Here is a 27,153-nt window from a genome sequence, read left to right on the forward strand (position 1 = left end):
TGAACGAAACCCACACAGTGGTGGGTGGAGTCAGCTGAGGCATGCCTCCATACACAGCGCCACCCAGAGGTGGCAATATACAATACAGTGGTTTACCACAGCGGGCTTAACGAGCCCAATCACGGTAAATTCATTCTACACAGTGGGCTGGAGCCGGCAGTGGGGCCGGGACCCGCCACCGACGTCGCCCGCCATGGACCCGCCGAGTTTGGTCAAATCCAGCCCTATGGTTCTTTGGAAATGGAAATGACACACTAATGCAATGAAGGGATGGGGCTCTTCTGAGGTCTGTAATAAAGACATATGGGGGCAAAAATACCTCTATCTGCTGCATGTGCAACATCACAAATGTGTTTGTGAAAATTTCCTCCATCTAGCACTTCTAATAACATAAGGGTGTTCTGAAACACGCTTGTGATTTTGCTGGAGATACCAAACCTTCATGAATGTACTTACAGTATCAAAAGTGTAGTAACCAGAGGAATTCTCACCTGATTGTCGACACAGGAAATAGGAGGATCTTTACCTTGAAAATATCTTTGTTATAACTGACCCAGGAGTGGTTGATGCTGACACTGGTTACAAAAAGTGTAAAAAGCTCTGATAACCAGCACATACAAAGATTCCCCCCCCCCCCCCCCCGACACCAGCCCCCGTATTTTGAAAAACCTTATTCTAACTGTCAGATGTAATATTACTGTAATTGAATACGATTGAATCTAAATCTGAAAAGTGTAACCTAAAGCCATTTTTAAAAACCCCACAATGTGTCAGATGGTAAGTGTATTAACTAGTGTGGGACTAAACCATACAGATCAGAGAAGTCCCAAGTTTGATTCCTGCTATATGCAGAAATAGGAGGGCAGTGCAGGGTTAGAGGCACTACAGTTGGCTTTGAACCCTGGAATAGGGGTGCAAAATCATGGAAAGTTTCTCCTTCTGATCACTTTCCAATAACTCCTATTGGAAAAATGAGTTTGTGTAGATATATGGGGCGGGGGGTGGGAGAGGGGACATTTACTCTGGTTGTTCTGTATGGGTAACAGTGTAAACATAGTGGGGGTGACTCACTGTATTCCACATTTCTAGCAAAATAGGCCATTCAGCTCCTTTTTAATTAGATCATGGCTGATATGTACCAGATCTTTGGTTCTTCTGGATCAAAATCACAGAAACATAGAAACAGGAGTAGACCATTCAGCCTCTCGAGCCTGTTCCATCCTTAAATTAGATCATGGCTGATCTGTACCTGAACTCCATTTAACTGCCTTTGTTCCATATCCCTTGCTGCCCTTACCTAACAAAAATCTATCGATCTCAGCCTTAAAGATTTCAATTTGACCCAGCATTCGCAACCTTTAGGGGGAATGAGTTCCAGATTTCCACTACCCTTTGTGGGAAAAATGTGCTTCCTGATTTCACTCCTAAATGGCCGAGCTCTAATTTTAAGATTGTGCCCCCTTGATCTAGATTCCCCCACCAGAGGAAACGGTTTCTCTATATCTGCCCTATTGAATCCTTTTGTCATTTTAAAGACCCCGATAAGACCACTCATCAATCTTTTTAACTAAAGGGAATACAAACTACATTTATGAAAGCTGTCCTCATAATTTAACCCTTTAAGCCCTGGTATTACTCTGGGGACTCTTCGAGGTCAATATATCTTTCCTGAGTCTCGGTGTCCAAACTGAACATAAAACTCCAGATGGGGGTCTGACCAAGGCTCTGTACAACTGAAGCATCACTTCCTCACTTTTGTATTTCAACCCCTTTGCGATAAAGGCCAATATTCCATTAGCCTTTTTGATTAATTCTTGTACCTGTGCACTAGCTTTTAGTGATCTGTGCACATGTCACACCTGAATCCCTTTGCTCCTCCACATCTCCTGGTCTCTCACCATTTAAGAAAATATTCCAATTTGTCTTTCTCGGATTCAAAGTGGATGACCTCGCACTTCCTCACATTGAACTCCGTCTACCATAGTTTTGCCCACTCACTGTCTGTCTAGGTCTCTGCTCCAATCTAGACAATTTACTGTGCCTCCTAACTTAGTGCCTTCTGCAAACCTGGATATACCACTCTATTCCTTCATCCAAGTCATTAATATATATGGTGAAAAGGTAAGACCCCAGTGCAGATCCTTGGTGAATACCACATGTCACATCCCTTTTCTGCAATGCTGCTAACTCATATCAGTCAAAGGACATTCCACTTGGGTGAGGGTCGCCGGATTGTCTGCATCCTCTGCAGTCAAATAGCCTGCCAGCGCTCCCAGTCTAGACTCACACATGGAGATTGGCCACTTGAGCAAGGCCAGTGGTGTCCATTCGTGTCTGGCCTCTGAAACCATTTCCCAGCATGAGTCAGTGACTTCAACTGAGGAGGGGACAATATTAGGAGGAATTGTTTTTCAGTGTTATTTTTCAAAATGGCTTGTTCTCTTCTAGAGCTCAGGACCTTTCTTGGACAATCCACATTCACCCGCTTTCTTTTTATAAGATGCAATTGCGAAATTAACCAGAAATAGCAAGTTACTAATGATATTCAGATAGGATTCCAAGAGCAAGCAAACACCTACCTGTATGGATTACAGAGGTGTGTGGAAATATCGCTATGACAGTTATGACAACAAAACCCTATAATATAGCTGGATAGTGCACAAATACTTTTCAGTTGAACAATGAGGAGATAAGGCTATCACAAAATGTCCATTCAGCCTATTTATTTCAAAGCAGGCCTTGCCATTGTGCGAGTTAAAGCTTGACTCAGACCGATGAGCAGGTTCATGAGCTCAAAGTCCGCAGCGCAAACAGAGATAAGATAAAAGTTGGCACTTTGGCCAGCCAAGGTGAATGACCTAAGAGAACTACAGCTGCAAAATCAATATTGAAAACTTCTATGATTCTGAAAAGTGCTCCATCGCCATAATTTAGTTAAATAAAACAAATAACGATTACTTCATAGCATTTTTTCTACGTAATGCTGATTTGTTTCAGTCACAAAGTAATCTGCCTGGAGTAGAGAGAAAGAAAAGAAAATGTGTCACTTCATTGAGAGTTTAAGATAGTTGGGGTTAAAAAGACTAACCAATGCTCTATGTTTAATTCCTTACTGCACTATACTTAGTAAACATGCTGTACTACCAATCATCTTGTAACAATGGGCTCATGCCATGTGTGTAAAAATGGGTTTTTATTTGTGTCACCAACACAAAAGTATCATTAGCTTAGCACAGTTAATAAACAGCAAAAGGGTGTAATGCCATCTCTGCAGTTTGTAGTAACGCAGTGTAAAATACAATTTCTCTGGTGTTTCCACCAACCCTCCGCCACATTATAGGCACGATCAGGAGATGCACCGCAGCATTTCTCTCTCCTAGTGCTGACTGGTGCTTCTTCTGTTTTTGGTGAGCTGATCCACGCCTGATCAACATAGTGGTTAGTTACACTGCGCTGAAAATACTGCACAGATGAAATGAAATCCTTTTGTTGTTTATTGACTGGGCTAAGTCAATGATACTTCTGTGTTAGTTGCCAGAATAAAAAACCCATTTTTGTGCACAGTGGTGTGCCACGAGGCCATTGTTACCAGGTGATTTGTAGCACGGCAGGTTTACTAAGTTTAAACAATGTAAAACACCTGTGTACAATTCTTAAATTAAAAACAGAAAATGCTGAATACACTCAGCAGGTCAGGTGGCATCTTTGGAGAGAGAAACAACGTTAACGTTTTGGGTTGATGACCTTTCATCAGCTTTTGTATTAGTGTGTACAATTCTTGTCTGGGTTCATTACTAATCATTAACTCAAAGCATTAAGGGGGAAAAATTGAGTCGCGCCCTCTTTGGGGCACTAACTTCGCCGGGGTGCTACTTTTAGCGCACCGGAAAAATTAGCACCCCCGCAGCCGAAATTGAGTAGTAGCGCCCCAAAGAGGGAAGCACGGTGCTACTGGAAGCGCCCCGCCTCCCTCTTGGGGCGCTGCGAGGGAATATTGCGGCGCTACGTGCCACGGTATTGCAGGGCTTCCTCCAGTTCTTAAAGGGGAGGTGCCTTGCGCAGCGCGACCCGGGGCCCAGCTGGGCCACCAGGGATCGGAGTGCCGGCAATAGAGCCTGGCACTCAAGAGAAGTGCCAGGCTCATGGAGCACAGCCGGCACTCCGCCAGGGGGGCTGCTCAGGAGGCCAGGGACGGCAGCGCAGGCAGGTGCTGGCAGGCGGCCAGCAACAAAAATGGCCACCCGGCAACTCACCTTTAAATAGCGCCCACCCGGCCGTAGGTAGGCCCCCCTGACCCCGTCGGACATAGCAGCTGGCGGTAAGTCAGGGGGCGCTACTGAACGAACTAACTAACGGTTACTGCCGCTAGTCTCCCGCTGAATTTCGCAGGAGGCGTTGACGGCGCCGCGCCCGGGCGCTAGTTGTTTTGCGCCCTGTTAGCGCCCTCTTATCGGGAGGCGCAAAGCAACCGAATTTCCCCCCTAAATCTTTTAAATGTGATTGTCAATTTGACTAACCTCCATGTTGATCAGGCACCAGCTCACCAAGACAGATTGAAGCAACAGTAAATGCTATGAGAGGGAATTTCCACAGTGGTTGTCCTGATCTTGCCTATAACGTTGGTGGTGGATTGGTGGAAATACTAAAGGAAATGTGTAAACAGTGTTATTAGCTACTCATGCCATTTCCCTGCGGGTTCCACTGATCTTCTGGCAGTAGATTGAGAGAATCCTCACGGAACCCCCTCGGAAGCCTTCAGAATGGCCCCTCAAGTTCTGGGAAACACGGACCTTGCGATCTGTCAAGTTTCGCTTGGAGAGACCCACCCCATCCGCTACAAATTCACTTTCGCTGGCACAGAGTTGGGCTTATTTGCTTATATATATATATATAATATAAACCCACCTTTTGTTCTTTCCTCCCCTTCCCTCCCCCCTTTCCCTGCCCCTGTACCTGCGTAAAACTCTCTTTCCAGTTCTGACGAAAGGTCACCGACCTGAAACGTTAACTCTGTTTCTCTCTCCACAGATGTTGCCTGACCTGCTGAGTATTTCCAGCAGTTACTGTTTATACTGTAGAAGAGTGGTTGATTCTTAAAAAGAATTAGCAGAACTCAAGGTAGATACGTCATCAGGGCTCTGATGGAATGTACCCTGGCTGTTAACAGAAGTCAGAGAGGAGCAGCAGAATCTTTGACTCCAATTTTTCAATCCTCCTTAAATATGTAAATTGTGCCATCTGGAGTTGCCGATGTAACACCCTTGTTCAAAACTTAAAGGATAAACTGGTCATCTACAGACCAGTTCACCTCACCTCAGTTGTGGGCAAAATCTTAAATCTATCAACTATGACTTGCCTTTAACAAACTCATGCAGGTTGTCCTTGATTAACCCATGCATTTCTAAATACTTACTAATTTTATCTCAAATTAAGAGTTTTGAAGAAGTGACCGATTTGATAGATAAAGAGGGCGGTGTAGGCGTAGTGTACAGTACACGGATTTTCAGAAGGCACTCGAAAGGTGTCTCGCACTTGTTAGAAAAATTCAGATGCATGAGAAAATGCAACAGCATAGACAGGAAGTTGGTTGACGGACAGGAAACAAAGAGTTGGGGTAAATGGATGTTGCTGAACCTAGAGGAAGATTAGCGGTGGTGTATCCAAAAGGTCAGTGCGGGATCCATTTTTGTTCTCTGTATATAGAAATGATTTGGACTTGGGACCACAATCTCAAAATTTGCTGACAACACAAAAGTCGGAGGCTTGGCAAACAGTGAAGAGGACTGTAAAAGAGGTCAGGAAGACCTGCCTATACAGGGTAGTGGAATGAGCCGACAGGTGGCAGATTAAACTTAGTATGGATAAGTGTGAGGTAATACATTTTGAGAGAAACACACAAAGATGGGAATATACACTTAATGACAAAAACACTGAAGGATGTGGATGAATAGAGAGATCTGGAGTTTCACATACAGAATTCCCTGAAAGTGTGATTGCAGATAGATAAAGGCCAATAGAATTTTTGGTTTTATAAATAGGAGCATGTAGTACAATAGAAAAAAAACATAATAATGAATTTATATAAAACATTGATTAGACCACAGCTAAAGTATTGTGTGCAGTTTTGAGCGTGCCATTATGGAAAGGACATTAAAGCCATAGAATGCTTACAGTAAAGATTCACCAGCATGACGCCGGGGATGAGATACTTGGACTATTTCCACTGGAGCAGAAAAGGCTAAGAGGACATTTAATGGAGGTTTTTAAAATTATGGAGAGTTTTGATAGAACAAATAGAGAAAGACCCTATTTGGTTGAGAAGCCAGTGACAAGGAGCATCAATTTAAAATAATCACTAAGAGAATGAGGAGATGCGTTAGGAGAAATTTATTTACACAGACAATTGTTAGAGCATGAAATAAAAAGAGAAAATGCTGGAAATACTCAGCCAGTCAGGCAGCATCTGTGGAGATAGAAACAGTGTTAACGTTTCAGGTCGATGACCTTTCGTCAGATTTCCAGCATCCACAGTATTTTGCTTTTGTGTTAGAGCATGAAATGCTTTGCCACAGGGAAAATTGGATAAATATTTTCACCAGAGATAGACAGAGGGCTACAGGGAGAGGACAGGACAGTGGGAATAATTTTAGAATGATCTCAGAAGGAGCCAGCACAGACACAATGGGACAAATGGCCTCTTCCTGTGCTGTAAACTTCTATAATTCTATGGAGCATTTGCAAATGAATAGTCTTCGTGTAATTTCAAGGCCAGACTTGGAAAAACCCACTCGACAAATCATTTTTTTGCTTGCAATCACAGAAAGGGAAAAATTCTAATCACCATTAAGAGACCCATCGTCATGGAGTGGGTAACCAGGGTTCAAAACTTGGGGTAAAAATGAAGCGCCAGGCCCCTTGTCCAATAATCCACCATCTGAAACTGAATCTTTTTTTAACAGCAATCGTTGCTCATACACATTCTCTGGGAAAGCCTCATTCCACCTTTGAAAACTATGCAAATGAATGCTAAGTTGGCAAATGTGCGAAATCCCAAAGTTTACAATGTGCACCAACTGTGCGCGTAGCATGCCCTTTGATACTAGATGTTAAAAATAATTGAAGGGGGGCTAGAAAATAATTTCCTGACACAGAGGGTGGTTAGAATGTGGAATTTCTGCCACAAACTGTTGGTGAAGCAGAGCCAGAAACTCTTTTGAAAGGGAATTGCTTGTAACAGGAATATAGAAGGGGGAGGGGGGGGGGAGCGAGCAGCGCAGTGGGTTTAACCTAGGTGGCCCCCATGGCGATGAAGACTGGCACAGACTCAATGGGTCTAATGGGCTGTTTCTGGACTGTAAGATTCGGTGATTAAAGGTAAGTTACATTCTGGCCTGGCTGCGAGGGCTTTCTCAAACTAGTTTGTTAACAAACTGTGGAATTGCAATTGAGTTCAAAGCTATGAGGAGTGCGTCCAGTGCTCCCTTCTTACTAGATTTAATAGAAGAAAATGGAAACAAAACAAAGAAATGATGCCGGGGAGATCAGATTGCACCAGGGGGTATGTGGTTATGTTGCTGGATGAGAAATCCAGAGGCCTAGCTGATAAGGGAATTAGGGGTTACGGGGAGCGGGCAGGGAAGTGGACGTGAGTCTAGGTTCGGATCAGCCATGATCCTATTGAATGGCGGAGCAGGCCCGAGGGGCCGTATGGCCTACTTCTGATCCTACTTCTTATGTTCTTATGTTCTAGGCCTGCGCTAATAATGCAGAGAATGTGAGTTCCAATCCTACAATGGTAGTTTCAGAATTTGAAGTTTGTTTTTTTTTAAATTGGGAATTAGAAGCCAGTATCAGTTAAAAAGTGACCATGAAGTTACCAGATCGTGGCACAAACCCAACTGGTTCACAAATGTCCTTTAGGGAAGGAAACCTGCTGTTCTTGCCCGTATGTGACTCCAATCCCACACCAACTCTTAACTGCTCTCTGAAGTGGCTTAGCAAACCATTCAGTTGTACCAGGAAGCAGATGGGCAATAAATACCAGCCATGCCAGTGATGCCTACATCCTGAGAATGAACAAGACCCAGAGGCGCACTGCCCACACCCACATTACCCAAGGTTTCACCTCTGTAGGCCCAGGTACTAATATCTGCTAATATCAGAGGAGAACTGCTTTCACAGGCACTGGTTCCAGAGGAGGACAATTACAGAGCTGTGTCAGATGTTGAAAACAGACCTGAAGATCACCTCAGCCACAGGGCTGACATTGCTGATGGCTGTCATGAATATCAGCGTCATCAATTACTAATGCCTCAGGCACCTCCCAGAGCAGCAGAGAGGGCAACTGCAATAGAAGTCATTTTGCAGTACACAAATATATCAAAAAGGTCACTGATGTATTGTTCTACAGGGCCAGCTCATTCAGCACCCTTCCCATTGAATAGGAACAGCAGCATGAGAAGGATGTCCAATTGCATTGCATTGCTGGATTCCCCAAAGTGCAGAAGGCCATTGATGGTTGCAATGTGGCCATTCATGCTCCCTAGACAAAATTTGTTTGGCTCAATAACCCAAAAGGAGCTCAACTCCATCAACATGCAACTGGTCAATGATGACCAACACTCGACCATGTGGTTCAATGTTCATCCCCAGACACGAATCCCGATTCACTCTAAGGCAATCACCCATGCCACCCTTATTTGAAGGCAGATTGCAGGAATAACTACACATGGGCCAAGATAGCAGTCTTTAGGCATGGTCAATGACCCCCTTGTGCCAGCCACAGACACCGGCTGAGCACAGAAACAGTGAGACCCACGCAGCTACCAAGATTACCAAGTTACATACCAGGGTGAATTTGAAGCAGCGTTTCAGATGCCTCAATAGATCAGAGGCCTTCTCACACTACTGCCTTGCCAGGGTCTCCAAGAGCATTGTTTTTTGCGACATGCCACATAACATGTAGTGGAAGTGTGTCAACATTGCTAAAACCTTCTTTCCGTACTTTACCATGTATTGCTTCTGTGCAGGAACTTAGTGTCACCGTGGCTCAGTGGATAGCACACTTGCGCTCTGAAACTAGAAGGTTGTGGGTTCAAGTCCCACTCCAGGGACTTGAGCACATAAAGCTAGGCTGACACTCCAGTGCAGTGCTGAGGGAGTGCTGCACTGTTGGAGGTGCTGTCTTTTGGATAAGACATTAAACTGAGGCCCTGTCTGCTCTCTCAGGTGGACGTAAAAGATCCCGTGACACTATTTCGAAGAAGAGCAGGGGAGTTATTTGTCCCTTAAGCAACATCACTAACACAGATTATCTGGTCATTATCACATTGCTGTTTGTAATTTGGCTGCAACAGTGACTACACTCCAAAAGTACCTCATTGGCTGTAAAGCGCTTTGAGACATCTGTTGGTTGTGAAAGGCGCTATATAAATGCAAGTCTTTCTTTGCTACGATTTACACAGAGTGATTTCCACTAGACTCGGGTGCTGTTTTTGGAGGGCGGCAGCAGTAATAGGTGGTTATGTGAGCGATACCAATGAATCAGGGCTAGTGATGTCGCCTATACATCAATCTGAAGCAGTAAGAAGTAGAACCACAACCTACATATGTGTATGTTTGGCAATCTATGGCCGTGTGCTGCAGTTACTAAATGTCTGAAGCAAAAATAGCACTTTAGGGAAGTGAAGAGAATTTATTCTATAGTCTGACCTGAATCAATATATAATTTCTAAAGTATTAAAAAATTGTTGCCTGATTTACTTTTAAACACGGGTTGCTTGACATATTGCGGGTTAAAGCACTGTACTAAATAACTGTAGGACATTGCTTTGTCTACTCGGGTTGATTGGGAAACTCTGCATACAAGTCCAAACTTTCAGGGACTGTAAGTGTAAATCTTTTAGTGTGCAGTTTAAGAATTCCAAACGTGTTAAGTTTGGTTTGTAGCTTAAGTGTGATGATTTATAAAATCCCATATTTTCGTGCTTGGTTTGTACTACAATAGGAATTCCAATAAACTATCATTCTCATCAGTCTACCAAATGGAGAGTACCGTACTTCAATCCATGATATGGGTTCTAATACCAGCCTTAAAAAAAAAGTCAGTATTGCAGCCTTTACTCATTATATAAACATTAAAATCCTACAAATAATGATCAATTCTTCTACAGTACTACAGTATTAGAATTCTAGAGAGCCAAATCTGATCCTAACTGGATCAAATATAGTTTAAGTGCTGTTTGTGATGAGCCTGTAAAATTGTTGGATTTCTAATTGCAAGGTAACATTCGCACCACACAAGTGCCAGGCAATGACTATCTCCAACAAACGAGAGTCTAACCACCTCCCCTTGACATTCAACGGCATTACCATCGCCGAATCCCCCACCATCAACATCCTGGGGGTCACCATTGACCAGAAACTTAACTGGACCAGCCACATAAATACTGTGGCAACAAGAGCAGGTCAGAGGCTAGGTATTCTGCGGCAAGTGTCTCACCTCCTGACTCCCCAAAGCCTTTCCACCATCTACAAGCCACAAGTAAGGAGTGTGATGGAATACTCTCCACTTGCCTTGGTGACTGCAGCTCCAACAACACTCAAGAAGCTCGACACCATCCAGGACAAAGCAGCCCGCTTGATTGGCAGCCCATCCACCACCTTAAACATTCACTCCCTCCACCACCGGCGTACTGTGGCTGCAGTGTGTACCATCTACAAGATGCACTGCAGCAACTTGCCAAGGCTCCTTCGGCAGCACCTCCCAAACCCACGACCTCTACCACCTAGAAGAACAAGGGCAGCAGGCACATGGGGACACCACCACCTCCACGTTCCCCTCCAAGTCACACACCATCCTGACTTAGAAGTATATCGCCGATCCTTCATCATCACTGGGTCAAAATCCTGAAACTCCCTACCTAACAGCACTGTGGGAGTACCTTCACCACACGGACTGCAGTGGTTCGAGAAGGCGGCTCACCACCGCCTTCTCAAGGGCAATTAGGGATTGGCAATAAATGCTGGCCTTGCCAGCGATGCCCACATCCCATAAAATGAATTTAAAAAAAGATTTGAAATGATAGTGGAGAAGATAAAAATCAGTTTCAAATTAGGTTATGCAATGAGATAAAAACAAAAGAAGACCAACTGTTATTAAAACTATTGCTGAAGTAAAAGAGAAAATATTAAAATGACCATACACTTGACATTAGAGAAACTCAGTTACATAACAACAACTTGCATTTATATAGTGCCTTAAATGTAGTAAAACATCCCACAGGAGCGTAATCAGATAAAACAAATGACACAGAGCTAAAGAAGTAGATATTAGGACAGGAGGTCAAAAGCTTGGCCAAAAAGGTAGGTTTTAATGAGTGTCTTAAAAGAGGACAGAGAAATGGAGAGGTTTAAGGAGGGAATTCCAGAGCTAAGGGACCAGACAGCTGAAGGCATGGCTGCCAATGCCTTCAAAGGGGCAAAGGAAGTCGGGGATGCATAAGAGGCCAGTATTGGAGGGCCACAGAGTGCTCAGAGGGTTGTAGGGCTGGAGGAGGTTACTAATATAGGGAAGGGCGAGGCCATGGAGGAATTTGAACACAAGGATGAGCATTTAAAATTTGAGATGTTGGTGGACTGGGAGCCAATGTAGGTCGGTGAGCACAGGGGTGATGGGTGAACGGGACTTGGTGCGAGTTAGGATACGGGCAGCAAAGATTTGGATGAGCTCAAGTTTATGGAAGGTGGAAGATGTTAGGCCGGCCAGGAGAACATTGGGATAGTCAAGTCTGGAGATAACAAAAGCATGGATAAGAGTTTCAGCAGCAGATGGACTGAGACAGGGGCAGAGTCGGACGATATTACAGAGGTGGAAGTGATGGAGAGGATATGGGGTCGGAAGCTCAGCTCAAGGCCAAAAAGGAAGCCGAGGTTTGAACAGCCTGAGACTTTGGCAAGGGAGCGGGATGGAATCGGTGGCTAGGGAACGGAGTTTGTGGCGGGGACTGAAAACAATGGCTTCGGTCTTCTCAATATTTAATTGGAGGAAATTTCTGCTGATCCAGAACTGTTCAAAAGATGCATGAAGAGAAAGCAAAAGGTAAAGAAAACACATAAACAAAGACAACATCTCGTTTTATATATAAATAACCAATTCAACGAAAAGCAAAAGAATATGGCCCCCAAAAAAAGACGGCGTACAATCCTAGTATCATGCTTCCAAAGCCCTCCAGCGCTGACACCACTAGAACTTGCAGCATCAATGGGAGGGTAGCTCATTTGCATGGGGCCTCTGTATTTGGACAACAGAATGCACACTGAGCAAGATCAGGAATTATCTTAAAAATAATTTTCTGTACCCAGCTTCTTTTGGAATAAATAACACTGTTCTAGCTGTCCAACTTTAGTTTAGTTCGCCTGTGAAGTTGAACTTCGTGGGCTTGACATATGAATTACTTCACTCATGCAGGACATTGCATCGAAAATTGTACGAAACACTGTTTAATCCAAGCGTTTTGCAGATTAACAGACTGTAAGAAATACATTCTAAAATGAATATATTAACCCCTTGTGAACTGATTCTATCTTTAATATTTGAAGTATTTTACTACTAGTTTCTTGTTGTGTCTTGCTACTTTTGTGCATTATCTTACTTGAAAATGTGACTATTAGTTTAGCCTGAACGAATTAGTCTGGTGGTGTGATATATATCACCAATCGTTGAAAACAGGAGAATGCAGTAAATATCTAACATGATTTCCAACACTATATCATTAGATAAGGGGCAATGGTCAGTCTCTATGCCACTCACATATATAAAAGTGCAGGTTTCAGTCAACAGGAGATCAGTCTGTTTTTGGAAGTTCTTTTCTGCTCTGATCACAAGTTAAAAGTGGTGATAAAAACACTAAAATACAACAATTGGTGGCAGCTAAAAGTGGCATAAAATACCACTTGCAGACCAAAGTTTAAAGTCTAATTTTAATTAAGTTACCTGAGGAAAACAGCAGTTGGTATGAGCACAAGAGTCCAGAAAGACATGAACAGAGAGTTAGATTTAGAACATCTGGCAGTCGAGGAAAACCAGCAGCACCATGAAGCAGAAATAGATGTAAACAGATATGATATAATTGGGATTACGGAGACATGGCTCCAGGGTGACCAAGGCTGGGAATTCAACATCCAGGGGTATTCAATATTCAGGAAGGACAGGCAAAAAAGAAAAGGAGGTGGGGTAGCATTGCTGGTTAAAGAGGAGATTAACACAATAGTAAGGAAGGATATTAGCTCTGATGATGTGGAATCTGTATGGGTAGAGCTGAGAAATACCAAGGGGCAGAAAACGTTAGTGGGAGTTGTATACAGACCCCCAAACAGTAATGCTGATGTTGGGGATGGCATTAAATGGGAAATTAGAGATGTGTGCAATAAGGGCACAGCAGTTAGCATAATCTACATATAGATTGGGCTAACTAAATTAGTAACAATATTGTGGAGGAGGAATTCCTAGAGTGTATACGGGATGGTTTCCTGGACCAATATGTCGAGGAACCAACTAGAGTTAAGGCCATCTTAGACTGGGTATTATGTAATGGGAAAGGATTGATTAGCAATCTTGTTGTGCGAGGCCCCTTGGGGAGGAGCGATCATAATATAATAGAATTCTTCATTAAGATGGAGAGTGAAGTAGTTGACTCCGAGACTAGGGTCCTGAATTTAAATAAAGGAAACTATGATGGTATGACACGCGAGTTGGCTAGGATGGATTGGGGAATGTTACTTAAAGGGTTGATGTTAGATAGGCAATGGCAAACATTTAAAGATCGCATGGATGAACTACAGAATTTGTTCATCCCGGTCTGGCATAAAAATAAAACAAAAAAGGTGGCGCAACCATGGCTAACAAGGGAAATTAGGGATAGCATAAGATCCAAGGAGAGGACATATAAATTGGCCAGAAAAAGCAGCATGCCTGAGAATTGGGAGCAGTTTAGGATTCAGCAAAGGAGGACAAAAGGATTAATTAAGAGGGGGGAAATAGAGTATGAGAGTAAGCTTTCAGGGAACGTAAAAACTGACTGTAAAAGCTTCTATAGATATGTGAAGAGAAAAAGATTGGTGAAGTCAAGCGTAGGTCCCTTGCAGTCAGAATCAGGGGAATTTATAATGGAGAACAAAGAAATGGCTGACCAATTAAATACATACTTTGGTTCTGTCTTCACAAAGGAGGACACAAATAACCTCCCAGAGATGTTGGGGAACATAGGGTCTAATGAGAGGGAGGAACTGAATGAAATCAGTATTTGTAGGGAAATGGTGTTAGGGAAATTGACGGGATTGAAGGCCGATAAATCGCCAGGGCCTGATAATTTACATCGTGGGGTACTTAAGGAAGTGGCCCTAGAAATAGTAGATGCATTGCTGGTCATCTTCCAAAATTCTATAGATTCTGGCACAGTTCCCATGGATTGGAGGGTAGCTAATGTAACCCCACTATTTAAAAAAGGTGGTAGAGAGAAAACGGGGAATTATAGACCGGTAAGCCTGACATCGGTAGTGGGGAAAATGCTAGAGTCCATTATAAAAGATGTAATAGCAGAGCACTTGGAAAACAGAGACAGGATCAGACAAAGCCAACATGGATTTACAAAAGGTAAATCGTGCTTGACTAATCTACTGGAATTTTTTGAGGATGTAACTGGTAGAATAGATGAGGGAGAACCAGTGGATGTGGTGTATTTGGACTTTCAGAAGGCTTTCAATAAGGTCCCGCATAAGAGATTAGTGTGTAAAGTTAAAGCACATGGGATTGGGGGTAAGGTACTGACTTGGATAGAGAACTGGTTTGCAGACAGGAAGCAAAGAGTTGGAATAAACAGCTCTTTTTCCGAGTGGCAGGCAGTGACTAGTGGGGTACCGCAGGGATCAGTGCTAGGACCCCAGCTATTCACAATATATATTAATGATCTAGACGAGGGAACTAGTTGTAATATCTCCATGTTTGCAGATGACACAAAGCTGGGTGGGCGTGTGTGATGTGAAGAGGATGCCGAGAAACTGCAGTATGATTTGGACAGGTTGGGTGATTGGGCAGATGCATGGCAGATGCAGTATAATGTGGATAAATGCGAGGTTATCCACTTTGGTGGCAAAAACAGGAAGGCAGATTATTATCTGAACGGCAATAGATTGGGAGAAGGGGAAGTGCAACGAGACCTGGGTGTCCTTGTGCACCAGTCGCTGAAGGTAATCATGCAGGTGCAGCAGGCGGTTAAGAAGGCATATTGGCCTTCATAGCGAGAGCATTCGAGTACAGGAGCAAGGATGTCATGCTGCAGTTGTACAGGGCCTTGGTGAGACCACACCTTAAGTATTGTGTACAGTTTTGGTTGCCTTATCTGAGGAAGGATGTTCTTGGCATGGAGGGAGTGCAGCGAAGATTCACCAGACTGACACCTGGGATGGCAGGAATGACGTATGAGGAGAGATTGGGTCGATTGGGCTTATATTAACTGGAGTTTAGAAGAATGAGAGGGGATCTCATTGAAACTTATAAAATTCTAACAGGACTAGACAGACTAGATGCAGGAAGGATGTTCCCGATGGCGGAGGAGTCCAGAACCAGGGGTAACAGTCTAAAGATAAGGGGTAAGCCATTTAGGACGGAGATGAGGAGGAATTTCTTCACCCAGAGAGTGGTGAACCTATGGAATTCTCTACCACAGAAGGCAGTTGAGGCCAATTCATTAAATATATTCAAGAAGGAGTTAGATATATTTCTTAAGGCTAAAGGATCAAGGGATATGGGGAGAAAGCAGGGACAGGGTACTGAATTTGGATGATCAGCCATGATCGCATTAAATGGCGGAGCAGGCTCGAGGGGCCGAATGGCCTACTCCTGCTCCTATCTTCTATGTTTCTAAATGCATAGATTGGCAATGGAAAAGAATGTCACAGGTGAGGAAGCAAGCACAAAGAGGAAGAAAAGCAGCAGCAGAACAAGCATAAGAGGAACAGTGCCAGCACTAGAATGAACAAAAGAAGCTTTAGTGCACATACACGCCAGGGGAAAAGGAGAAATAGAACCAGCATACCCATAATTTGACAAAGGAGATTTAAAGACTACAAGACCAGAGTGGAAGTCCAGTTAATTCAACATATTGTACTAAATAACCTTGTCAAATCTAGTTCCACGTTTTAAGGAAAGGGATAACAGTGACAGTTTCTTAAGGGATTTTGAATTGTTAGCAAACCATTTTTAGGTGTTGAAAAGAAGGATGTGTAGAAAGGCTGGTACCATCACTTTGCACTAAAGATCTGGCTGCGTTTTGTGAATAGATCTGTGGTACAGTGCGGATTATGATGTGGTTGAATGAGCGATTCTTGCTGCTTGTGGCCTGACACCTCAAAGCCTAAACATATAGATTAAAACTATAGAAAACTTGGGACCATATTTACAGAGAACTAAAAGATCATGTGGGCACCACACCTTAGGAAGGATGTGAAGGCCTTAGAGACGGTGCAGAAAAGATTTACAAGAATGGTTCCAGGGATGAGGGACTTCGGTTACATGGATAGACTGGAGAAGCTGGAGTTGTTCTCTTTTAGAGCAGAGAAGGTTGAGAGGAGATTTGATAGAGGTATTCAAAATCATGAGGAGTCTAGACAGAATAGATAGCGAGAAATTGTTTCCATTGGCAGAAGGGTCGAGAACCAGATTTAAGGTGATTGGCAGAAGAACCAAAGGCGACATGAGGAAAAACTTTTTTACGCAGCGAGTGGTTAGGATCTGGAATGCACTGCCTGAAAGGGTGGTGAAGACAGACTCAACTGTGGCTTTCAAAAGGGAATTGGATAAGTACCTGAAGGAAAAAAATCTGCGGGCTACTGGGAAAGGGCAGGGGAGTGGGACTAGCTGAAGTGCTCTTGCAGAGAGCCGGCACGGGCTCGACGGGCCAAATGGCCTCCTTCTGTGCTGTAACCATTCTATGATTCTATGGCCTAGAAATTGGGTTGGGGCGCAAAAGTCGCCTGAGCGCAGGATTTAGCGCAGCGATCGGAGTGATACCAATCACCAGAAATTCAGTTTCAGTGCCCCTCGAGGGAGACGGGGCGAGGCTCGAGGCGCTCCGCGTCCCTCTTAGGGCGCTGAAACTGATTATCGCAGCGCAACGTGCCGCAGCGCCACATGCTGCGGCACGGCACGCTGCGGTACTGCAGGCCTTCCTCCCACTGTTAAGGGGGAGGTGCCTGCAACAGCGCGATCCCCGCTCGCGAGTGCCGGCAAATGAGCCCGGCACCAAGGAGAAGTGCCGGGCTCTCGGGAAACAGCTGGCAATGCCGTGGGGGGGGGGGTGGGGGTTAAGAGGCCGGGGACGGGGGTGCTGGCAGGCAGCCGCCGAAAAAGCGGCCGCCCCGCACCTCCACCTTAACTTGCGCCGCTGCCGGCATAGTAAGGCCCCATGAACCGGGCGTGGGTAGCGAGCGGCGCAACTGCGGCGTTCGCTACCAAATATCGCGAACGGGGCACGAATGGGGCGCTGCGCACACCGATGACGTCATCGGTGGCGGCGCAGCGCAAATGCCTAACGCCACCATTAGCGCCCCTACTGAATATCGCCGGAGACGCAGCCAGTGGCGCTACAGCCACTGACTGCCTCTTTAGGCGCTAACAGGTGGCGCTACTCACCCAATTTCTCCCCCTATGTCCCTTTACAAAGCTGGCTAAAATTGAGCATGGGTCAGTGCAAACTGAAAAGTCCATAACACCCCATTTAATTTTCATCATTAGGGATGAATGGGCTATTTCCCTGTTTGATTCTAATAGGTCATTGACACTTAATTAATATTTAGTGGAGACTGGGAACAGAAACAGAGAAACACATCCAGAATTGTTCTGTTTGAGAAAAGATAGATTTCCATTCTGTAAATTGCACGTGATGAAGAGGAATTCCCTTCCCCCGCCTTGGCTGATGTTTGCCAAGTGTGTCAGTTCTATACTGGTATTTACAGGGCTGCTCAGAAGAGGCATATTGTTGGAGTGCTGCAGAGGGAGCTTCATTTTGTCTTCAACGGTGCTCTCCCTAACCTGATGCTGGCACTGGGTGCCTAAAATGGAAAATGTTCCATATATCAACTCTGACAGGTCAAAGAGGTAAGAAAAAGTAAAAACAAAACACGTTGGTCTTGTTAAAATATTTTATGCATACACTACAGTTAATCTAGAAATTCTATGTTTAAATAATCTTTTAATACCCCTTAACCAGTCATATGATGTGGTGCTGTATCATGCATTTGCTTGCCTCAACAGCACATATAATTTACATCATTCTAAGAGGAACAAAGGCACTGGAAACTATCCACATAGCCTACTAAAAGTCTAATTTACATATATATGGTCAATTAAAAAGAAAACACCAGAGTTATAGCCAATAATAGTGTCTATCATCATATGAGTTGTATAATTAAATATGGGTAAAGCTCTCATGATTTGAATCCTTCAATTAAGTGTCTGCTTTGTAACTCCCTCCAGGGTTAATTGGAGTACTTTTTATTACACTGCAGAGTTTGGTTGAACATACATCGTTTATTACTCCTCCTATAAGCAATGCTCTCTATCTGGTTGTACCGATCTATATTTCTATACATTCACCTATGTATATCCCTATCTAGAACATGCTGCACTGTAACATATATTTGTGTAGTTCTTGTATTCACTGTTTTAGAGAGGATCTATTGTATATTTCTCTTGCTTTGAAGGAGTTTACTATCTTATTGCCACTTTAATGAATGAGATGGATTCATGTCATACGTGGAAATGAGCAAAGCAGTAACCGTGAAGAATAATCGTGATCCTGCATGAACTCTATTGGAAGAGAGTGACTGTATAAAAAGACTAATTGAAAATACTTAATGTGGTTGTCACTGCCACAGACTGGAAGGAAACAGCCTGTCAGTACGAGAAATCCTTTGGGAGTTTGCATCAGCTGGTGCAATCTGGATTTTCAAAAAGGAGATTAATTGGCCCATGGTAACCATGACCTTTGTTGCAAGTTCTAAAAACATCTGTGCGGTAGTCTGGAAACAATAGTTGCGTTTGGTTAGAGCTTTACATTTGTTGCTGCTGAGATCTCTGGTGTTGCATTTCAATGAAGGGCAGTCGGCGCTGCCTCGCCGTCCTGGGCAACAGCAAACTTAGCTAAAAATTCAGGTCAGAAACACCCTGTTTCCTAGCAACACTGGGATAGTAGTGGTTTTCCTTCAGACAGCAGAAATGGGATCATTTGGTGCAGTGCTCGAGGCAATGTGAACTGTACACACTGTCAGAGGCAGCTTTGTCCTGTGCAGCATCGGAAACTGCCCGGGAATCATAAGGAGCTTAACAATGTACATGCACTTTCACATTTGAGAAGTAGTTGTCACTTTGGAACGTTGTCGAGTGCAGAACGTTGACCTATCGCTATATTCCTTTCAGATGGCGAGCGTACGAGGAGTTTTTTTTTAAAGGAGGTGCCTTGTGTGGTGTTTGGATCTAATTAAGGTAAAGCATCAGAATCTGGTAAGGAACAAAATACACATTTCTATAATGCATTCACAGTTAATATATGTGGCATAAATCTGCTTTATTGAATGACTTGGAAACAGATGCTGTTGTTGAACAGAAATGCACTGTGAAAGAGCTAATCTGTCGTGGGATTAATGCTGGAAAATCTTTGTTTATTGTGGTAACCAAACTAGTGATGTTTCTAAACTGTGAAGGTTTGGCAGGTTTCGAGGAACACTGAAACTAACAATAATTGTATTCTATCATAATTCCGTGCAATAATGGACTTACATAGATTAGTGACTCTTTCCAGCTGTAACTAAAGCTTATGTGCCTAATGGAAGTACTTACTATAATGTTTGCTGTGCTGCATTGGTTAAGGGTTTATATTAACAGATATTTGCTTTGTAAAATATGGTTTCGTATTGGTATTTTAGTCCTGCTCTTTGGAGTTTAAAATAATTCTTTATATTTTCTTTTGCTTTTATTTTTTTATATATATATATATATATATATATATATATATATATATATATATATATATATATATATATATATATATATATATATATATTCCAATTTTGTATGAATGAATGGTGTTGCGATTACTGAATACTTGCAATGAAAAGCAACTGTGGATAACGAATTGTGCAAACTTTAGTCCTCATGGGCTTTTTCCGAAGGAGAAGATGGAATTTTATTTTACTTGCATAATCAGCAACAGCTTGCACTTATGTGGCATGTTTAACGTATAAAATATCCCAAAGTGCTTCACAGAGGTGAAAATAATTAGACACTGAGCAGTGGTGGGAGGTTTAGGGGTGGGGACTGAAGGCAAGATCAAAGAGGAAGCTTTTGAAGGAGGCTGAGGGAGGTTGCAAGGCAGACAGGAGTTTAGGGAGAGTTTTCCAGATTGCTGTGCTGAAATGGCTGAAGGGTCTGCTAAGAAACTGGGTGGAGGCATGAAGGAATTGCAATAGAGGCCAGAATCGGAAGAATGGAGCGCACCTGCGGGAACATAAGGCTGAGGTTGCAGAGGTAGGGACGGGCGTGGATGGATTTGTAGATGAAAACAACGATATGAAGGGGAGTTCAGAGATGGTTGGTGAGCACAAGGATAATAAGGGAGCGGGAGGAGTTGTTATTTGTGAAGGGCAAGGGCAGCAATGGTGTAATTGAGCCTGGACTTAACAAAGGCATAGGTAAGTTTCTTCAAATATGAGATTGATGAAGTACAAAATAAATATATTCCTATACGGCAAAAGGGGGAATCAAAGAATGCAATTCTGTGGAAAAATAGAGCAGTTAGAACCAAACTGATACTTAGCCTTAATATTATCATATAACTCAGTTTAACAATACAAAAGGTAATCACGAGGTTCCCAAAATTCCTCAGGGATTCTGCCAGTCTCTCTCCATAACTTCAGAGCTAGACTGGCAGAACGCTCAGACTAGTGGAGACCCAGTTACAGAACCTCCATCTGCCCCTTACAAGGCAAATGACAACAGAGAGGGTGGAGCCAGGGGCTGGGTCCACCTAAGTCAGGAGTCTCCACCCCTCAGCTTGAACAGGGACCTTTTGTATCAATGAAGACTGAGTTGAGTGGAGGCGTACAAGAGGGAGAATGTGACTTGATGTTGACCAGCAGTTAGATGGTGCAGCAACAGCTGTAATGTCATTGGCGTACAGGGAGAAGGTTGCTACTTAAGGCCTGTGCCAAAAACATGGCTAATGTGTATTTGGGAAACTATATATTCTCATAGAAGATATGATACAGGTAATTCAGGTAGGAGGTATGCAATTTGTTTAAGTAGAAAATTCTGCATATTTCTATGCTACTTTTCATGTAACTAGAAACATAGAAGATAGGAGTAGGCCATTCGGCCCCTCGAGCCTGCTCCACCATTCAATGCGATCATGGCTGATCATCCAAATTCAGTATCCTGTCCCTGCTTTCTCCCCATACCCCTTGATCCCTTTAGCCTTAAGAAATATATCCAACTCCATCTTGAATATATTTAATGAATTGGCCTCTACTGCCTTCTGTGGTAGAGAATTCCACAGGTTCACCACTCTCTGGGTGAAGAAATTCCTCCTCATTACTGTCATAAATGGCTTACCCCTTATCCTTAGACTGTGACCCCTGGTTCTGGACTCCCTGACCATCGGGAACATCCTTCCTGCATCTAGCTGTCCAGTCCTGTCAGAATTTTATAAGTTTCAATGAGATCCCCCCTCATTCTTCTAAACTCCAGCGAATATAAGCCCAATCGACCCAATCTCTCCTCATACGTCATTCCTGCCATCCCAGGTATCAGCCTGGTGAATCTTCGCTGAACTCCTTCCATGGCAAGAACATCCTTCCTCAGATAAGGTGACCAAAACTGCACACAATACTCCAGATGTGGTCTCACCAAGGCCCTGTACAACTGCAGCAAGACATCCTTGTTCCTGTACTCGAACCCTCTCGCTACGAAGGCCAACATACCATTTGCCTTCTTAACCGCCTGCTGCACCTGCATGCTTGCCTTCAGCGACTGGTGCACAAGGACACCCAGGTCTCATTGCTACTTACAAACCTAAGCAGTACCAACTCCATAGTCACCATATGCTAGACATTGGCCCAGAAATTCGAGTCGGGGGCTTGCCACGCGTGTAAGCCCCCGATCTGCACTTACCCGACGCGCCGGCCGTTGAGCTTCAGGGACGCCTGGAATTGCTGTTTTAAAATGTTGACTCCCGGGCAGCATCTGACGTCACGCCGCCCAGGAGTGCAGCCAGCGTGAAGCCTGTAGCGTGCTGTGCAACTGAGACACGCCCCTTGAGGTCTCAGTTTAACAGGACACGCCCCCAATGTTTCTGCCAAGCTGCTAAGCATTTTTACATGCAAAGCAGCAGTTTAAATAGGTTTTTGGAAGTTTTTTGAAGCTTTTGGTAACTTTTATAAACTTTTAAAAACGTTTACATTATTTTGAAGAATCTGAAGTAGTTTTAAACAGAATTAAAGCAATTTAAAGACTTTTTTAAAAGCCCTAAAATAATTTTTTTAATTCCATTTATTTATTTAGCAATGTCGTCGTCATACGTGTCTTCACACTGTTCCCTTTGGGGAACTGTATGAAGTGGTGGAAGGATTTATGGCCATGATTAACGCTCATTCCGTGACCGTAACCATCTTTGAACCAGCCATTAGGGCGGTTAGTCCTATGGCGGGAGGGTTTTATGGGCTCCCACAAGCTATACAAGGAGGGGGGGCCACCCACACCCACGGACGCAAATATCCCACTGGATGTCAACCCAGAATTTAGAGCCGGAGCTCCGACTCCACTTGCCGGGACTGTCTGGAGCGGGGTTCGAAACCCTACCCTGATCTGGCCCAGCGGCGGGGATCCTACCGCTATGCCAAAGGCCCAATCCGATTAGCAACGTGAAATGGCTGGAATGAGCACAATTCACGGCATTAAAAGAACTCACAATTGAACTGATGATGACCTCCGCAATCTCCTCAAGGAGATGGAGGCGCAGCGCCTGCTCATCATTGGTAATGAGAAGTCAAAGGCGCCGCAAAAAGGGCAGATGATAGCTTGGTCTTTCAAGTGGCAGCATAGGGCTCCAGTCACGGGGAGGGAAAAGGCGCAGGAAACGTATGGGTGTCACCTTTTGTGCGGAGTGGGCCTTTTGCGTAGCAGTAAGCATCCCGGCTGCTGGGCCAGAAGGAGTAGGGTTTCAAACCCCACTCCAGACAGTCCCGGCAAGTGGAGTCGGAGCTCCAACTATAAATTCTGGGTGGACATCCAGCGGGATACTTGTGGGTGTGGGTGGTCCCCCCCCCCCCCCCCCTCAGATGGGTTGTGGGAGCCCGTAAAACCCTCAGCCATAGGACTAACCACCCTAATGGCTGGTTCAAAGATAGTTACGGTCACGGAATGAGCGTTAATCACAGCCATAAATCCTTCCACCACTTCATACAGTTCCCGAAAGGGAAGAGTGTGAGGATACGTACGACGATGACCTCTTGCGCAATGCCCCTCCTTGGCCCCTCAGTCGCAGATGCGAGGGGGCAAATCGTGCAATTGTTAAATTTTTCATTTTATTGACATGTAAAATGTTGGCCCAGTAATTCCCTTCCAAATGCGCGAGTACGGTCGGGGTACTTGCGCGTCTGGCCGGAGGAAATGCCGGTTTTCAGCATGCGGGGAAAACCAGCATTTCCTGTCCTCTGAACGAAGGGGTTCAGAGGCAGAACGCGTGCGCAGTAAAATTCGCCGCTTTCATTCATGCTTTCAGTGAGGTCAAGTCCTTACAACTTACACATGAAAAAAGCATGGGTACAGTTGATCCAGAGGCTGCGGAGGAAGATATTTCTTATCGTGGAGCTTCTGAAAGTATGTATGTCTGTATATATTCCTTTGCGTGTTATGTATATATTCCTTTACTTGTGTGTGTGAATGTATTATTTAATTATGACTTTCAGAGAAAGTAACTTATTGGAAAATCATAATTAAAAACATATATTCATACACAAGTAAAGGAATATAAAACATACATACATATACGTAAAGGAATATATGCGGACATACATACATAATTACTTATTACTGATGAAAAGTTTCTTTCTTAAAAGTGCTGGAAATGTTACATTACTCATTTTAGAACACTCATTTTCACATTCAATTCACACAGCCACAATTGCTCCTTCTACCTACCGTTCTGAAAACCCGTTTTTAAAAAAAAAAAAAAAATTTAAACTTTAAAACTTACTTAAAATTTCTTAAAATAACTTCCCTCCCTTTCCCAAACACACACATTGCCTTTCAGAAGCTCCACGATAAAATATATCTTCCTCCGCAGCCTTGGAACAACTTTACACATGCTTTTTTCAAGTGTAACTTGTAAGGACTTACCCTCACTGAATCCATGAATGAAATCGACGAAGTTCACTGCGCAAGCGCTGCCTGTGCAGTCGCACGCGCTGTGCCTATGAACCCCTTCATTCCGAGGACTGGAAATGCCGGCGTTCCCCGCATGCGCTGTGCATGCTGAATGCCGGCATTTCCAACGGCCAGATGCGTGAGTACCCAGACCGTACTCACGCATTTGGTCGAATTTCTGGCCCATTATATATTTGCCTGGATTATGTGGTCAGCAGCAAACCAACAGCGCTCAGCATTCATCACACTTACACTCGACTTTCTGTAGGCTTTTACACTGCGATTTGCAGTAATAAGAGAGCCAAAACAGCGCAGTGCCCTCTACAGGGGACCTGAGTGAACAGGGCAATCAATGGCATGTCTCCTCAACCAATCAGATTGAAGAATCCTTACTGAGGCATGCAGTCTAAACCAGGAAGTGTCAGTTAGAATATCTAATTCAATGTAAAATCATGTACAGAAAGTGAAATAAAGAGAGGGAAAGAAAGATGGGATTAAGAGAGACAGAGTTAAAAGAAACAAAGAAAAACAACTGAATTAAAAAAAAAAAAAAAAAAAAAAAAATCTCTTTTAAAACAACAATAATTAAAATCTGAAAGAATGAGACTCCACACTTGTAAAAGTAAATTTTCAGTGCCAGAGAGGTTGTTTGGCAATAATTAAGACTGATCATGCCATTAAAAATTCACTTACACTTGAATGGACAAGCCCTAACTTTTTCTGGCATATTTAATGGGTATCTAGTGGGTAAGTACCCCAACTTCATGCCGTTGAATGTATTTGAATGCTGAATCTCTCGGTGAGATACTGTTGGTGCAAAGCTTCTGGAGAAGCAGGGCATCTCGGACAGCAACTTCCTGATTTCCACATTTAACTGCGCATGATGGAAAAAAATCATAAGCAACATCGACCTTCCCATTTAAGAAGACTTGGAAAAACCCACCATGAAAGTGCTTAAAATCGCTGGGAAACAGCAGCCAATATTCATGCAGCTGGCGACCCACTGTCCAGATGGACGGAATCGTGGGACGCATGCAACATAAAGAACCAACACCTCATCACTGACCCAACAGCAGAGGTCCCAGGCTTCGCCCTCTCTCGAAGACAGTGGGCAGCTTTCAACCCAATCAGCACAGGGCATGGATGATGCAGCCACCTGCTCCACATGTGGAAGATGAAGGACGACCCAAAATGCGACTGTGGCCATGAGTCCCAGACCATGGAACACATCACATCAACCTGCCCACTAAGATCTGTTGCAGGAGGCACCTCTTCTCCACTTGGCATCTCAGGAGGCCATCGAATGGATAGTCGAACTAGCCATTCCATTATAAGCTTTTCCCATCATACACAAGTAGTAGTACTGCGCTTGTGAGGATACCAGATGTTATTCCTTAATAACGGTGAGCGCAGATAGCCTCACCGTTATTCTCACTGCAAAATCTGGGCCACTGTTCTTTCTGCTTTTGATATCTTGCATAATATGTAAACCCACAGAGGTACTTCAGAGGCAGTATCTCCAACACGGCCCCTTCTTCCTCCATGGGGGTAGATTTCCTCTGTTCATGAACAACATTATAAACCTAGTCAGGAGATTTCCTTTGTTTGTGATTTCTAATAAAATCATAAATACATAGAATCATAGAATGGTTACAGCACAGAAGGAGGCCATTTGGCCCGTCGAACCTGTGCCGGCTCTCTGCAAGAGCACTTCAGCTAGTCCCACTCCCCTGCCCTTTCCCTGTAGCCCTGCAAATTTTTTTCCCTCAGGTACTTATCCAACTCCCTTTTGAAAGCTGTGATTGAGTCTGCCTCCACCACCCTTTCAGGCAATGCATTCCAGATCCTAACCACTCGCTGCGTAAAAAAAGTTTTCCCTCATGTCGCCTTTGGTTCTTCTGCCAATCACCTTACATCTGTGTCCTCTGGCTCTCGACCCTTCCGCCAATGGGAACAGTTTCTCTCTATCTACTCTGTCTCGACCCCTCATGATTTTGAACATCTCGATCAAATCTCCTCTCAACCTTCTCTGTTCTAAGGAGAACAAACCCAGCTTCTCCAGTCTATCCACATAACTGAAGTCCCTCATCTCTGGAACCATTCTCGTAAATCTTTTCTGCACCCTCTCTAAGGCCTTCCCATCCTTCCTAAAGTGCAGTGCTCACATGATCTTTTAGTTCTCTGTAAATATGGTCCCAAGTTTTCTATAGTTTTAATTTATATATTTAGGCTTTGAGGTGTCAGGCCTTCACATCCTTCCTAAGAATGCAATTACGGTTTCACTAGAAACAGCAATCAGAGAAAATCTTTCTGTTGTGTTTATGATGTTGTTAACACATGACAACCAAAGGAACTCATTCCCCATATTAAATCCAATTCATTCCACATCGACAGCAAAAAGGGTTATTTTTCTAGTGCGATTTTGAAAGGAATTTCTCCCAAATTGGCCAAGTCTATTTACCCATGGATCTTTAAGCAGAAGATGAACAGGAAAGTTTGTGATGCAAATGTGGAAAAAAAAAGACATACTTAAAGTTGATTTTCTGCTTTCCACATGGCCAGAGAAAATGAAAGACAGAAACCTAGTTTGCAAAAAAAAGAATGAGTTAAAAGCTGGCCAAGTCAACATTGTGATACCAGATGAGTGGCTGTGTACAATGTAGCAGCACAGCAGGCTA

General features: G+C 43.8%; 1 protein-coding gene across 10 annotated transcripts in view; it reads left to right on the forward strand.

The window, feature by feature from the left end:
* Positions 1-27,153, forward strand: part of LOC147112032 (CRACD-like protein) — a 290,622-nt gene that overhangs the window by 60,177 nt on the left and 203,292 nt on the right. For 4 of the 10 annotated variants that reach the window (XM_085999506.1, XM_085999507.1, XM_085999508.1 and 1 more), the window contains exons 1-2: positions 19,049-19,386; positions 19,475-19,558. The gene's annotated coding sequence lies outside the window, so the exon portion shown is untranslated. The other 6 variants (XM_085999498.1, XM_085999503.1, XM_085999502.1 and 3 more) reach the window with 4 other exon arrangements.

The sequence above is a fragment of the Somniosus microcephalus genome, chromosome 10 (assembly GCF_052327205.1).
Source record: "Somniosus microcephalus isolate GS21.2 chromosome 10, FLI_Smic_1.0, whole genome shotgun sequence".
Taxonomy (NCBI): domain Eukaryota; kingdom Metazoa; phylum Chordata; class Chondrichthyes; order Squaliformes; family Somniosidae; genus Somniosus; species Somniosus microcephalus.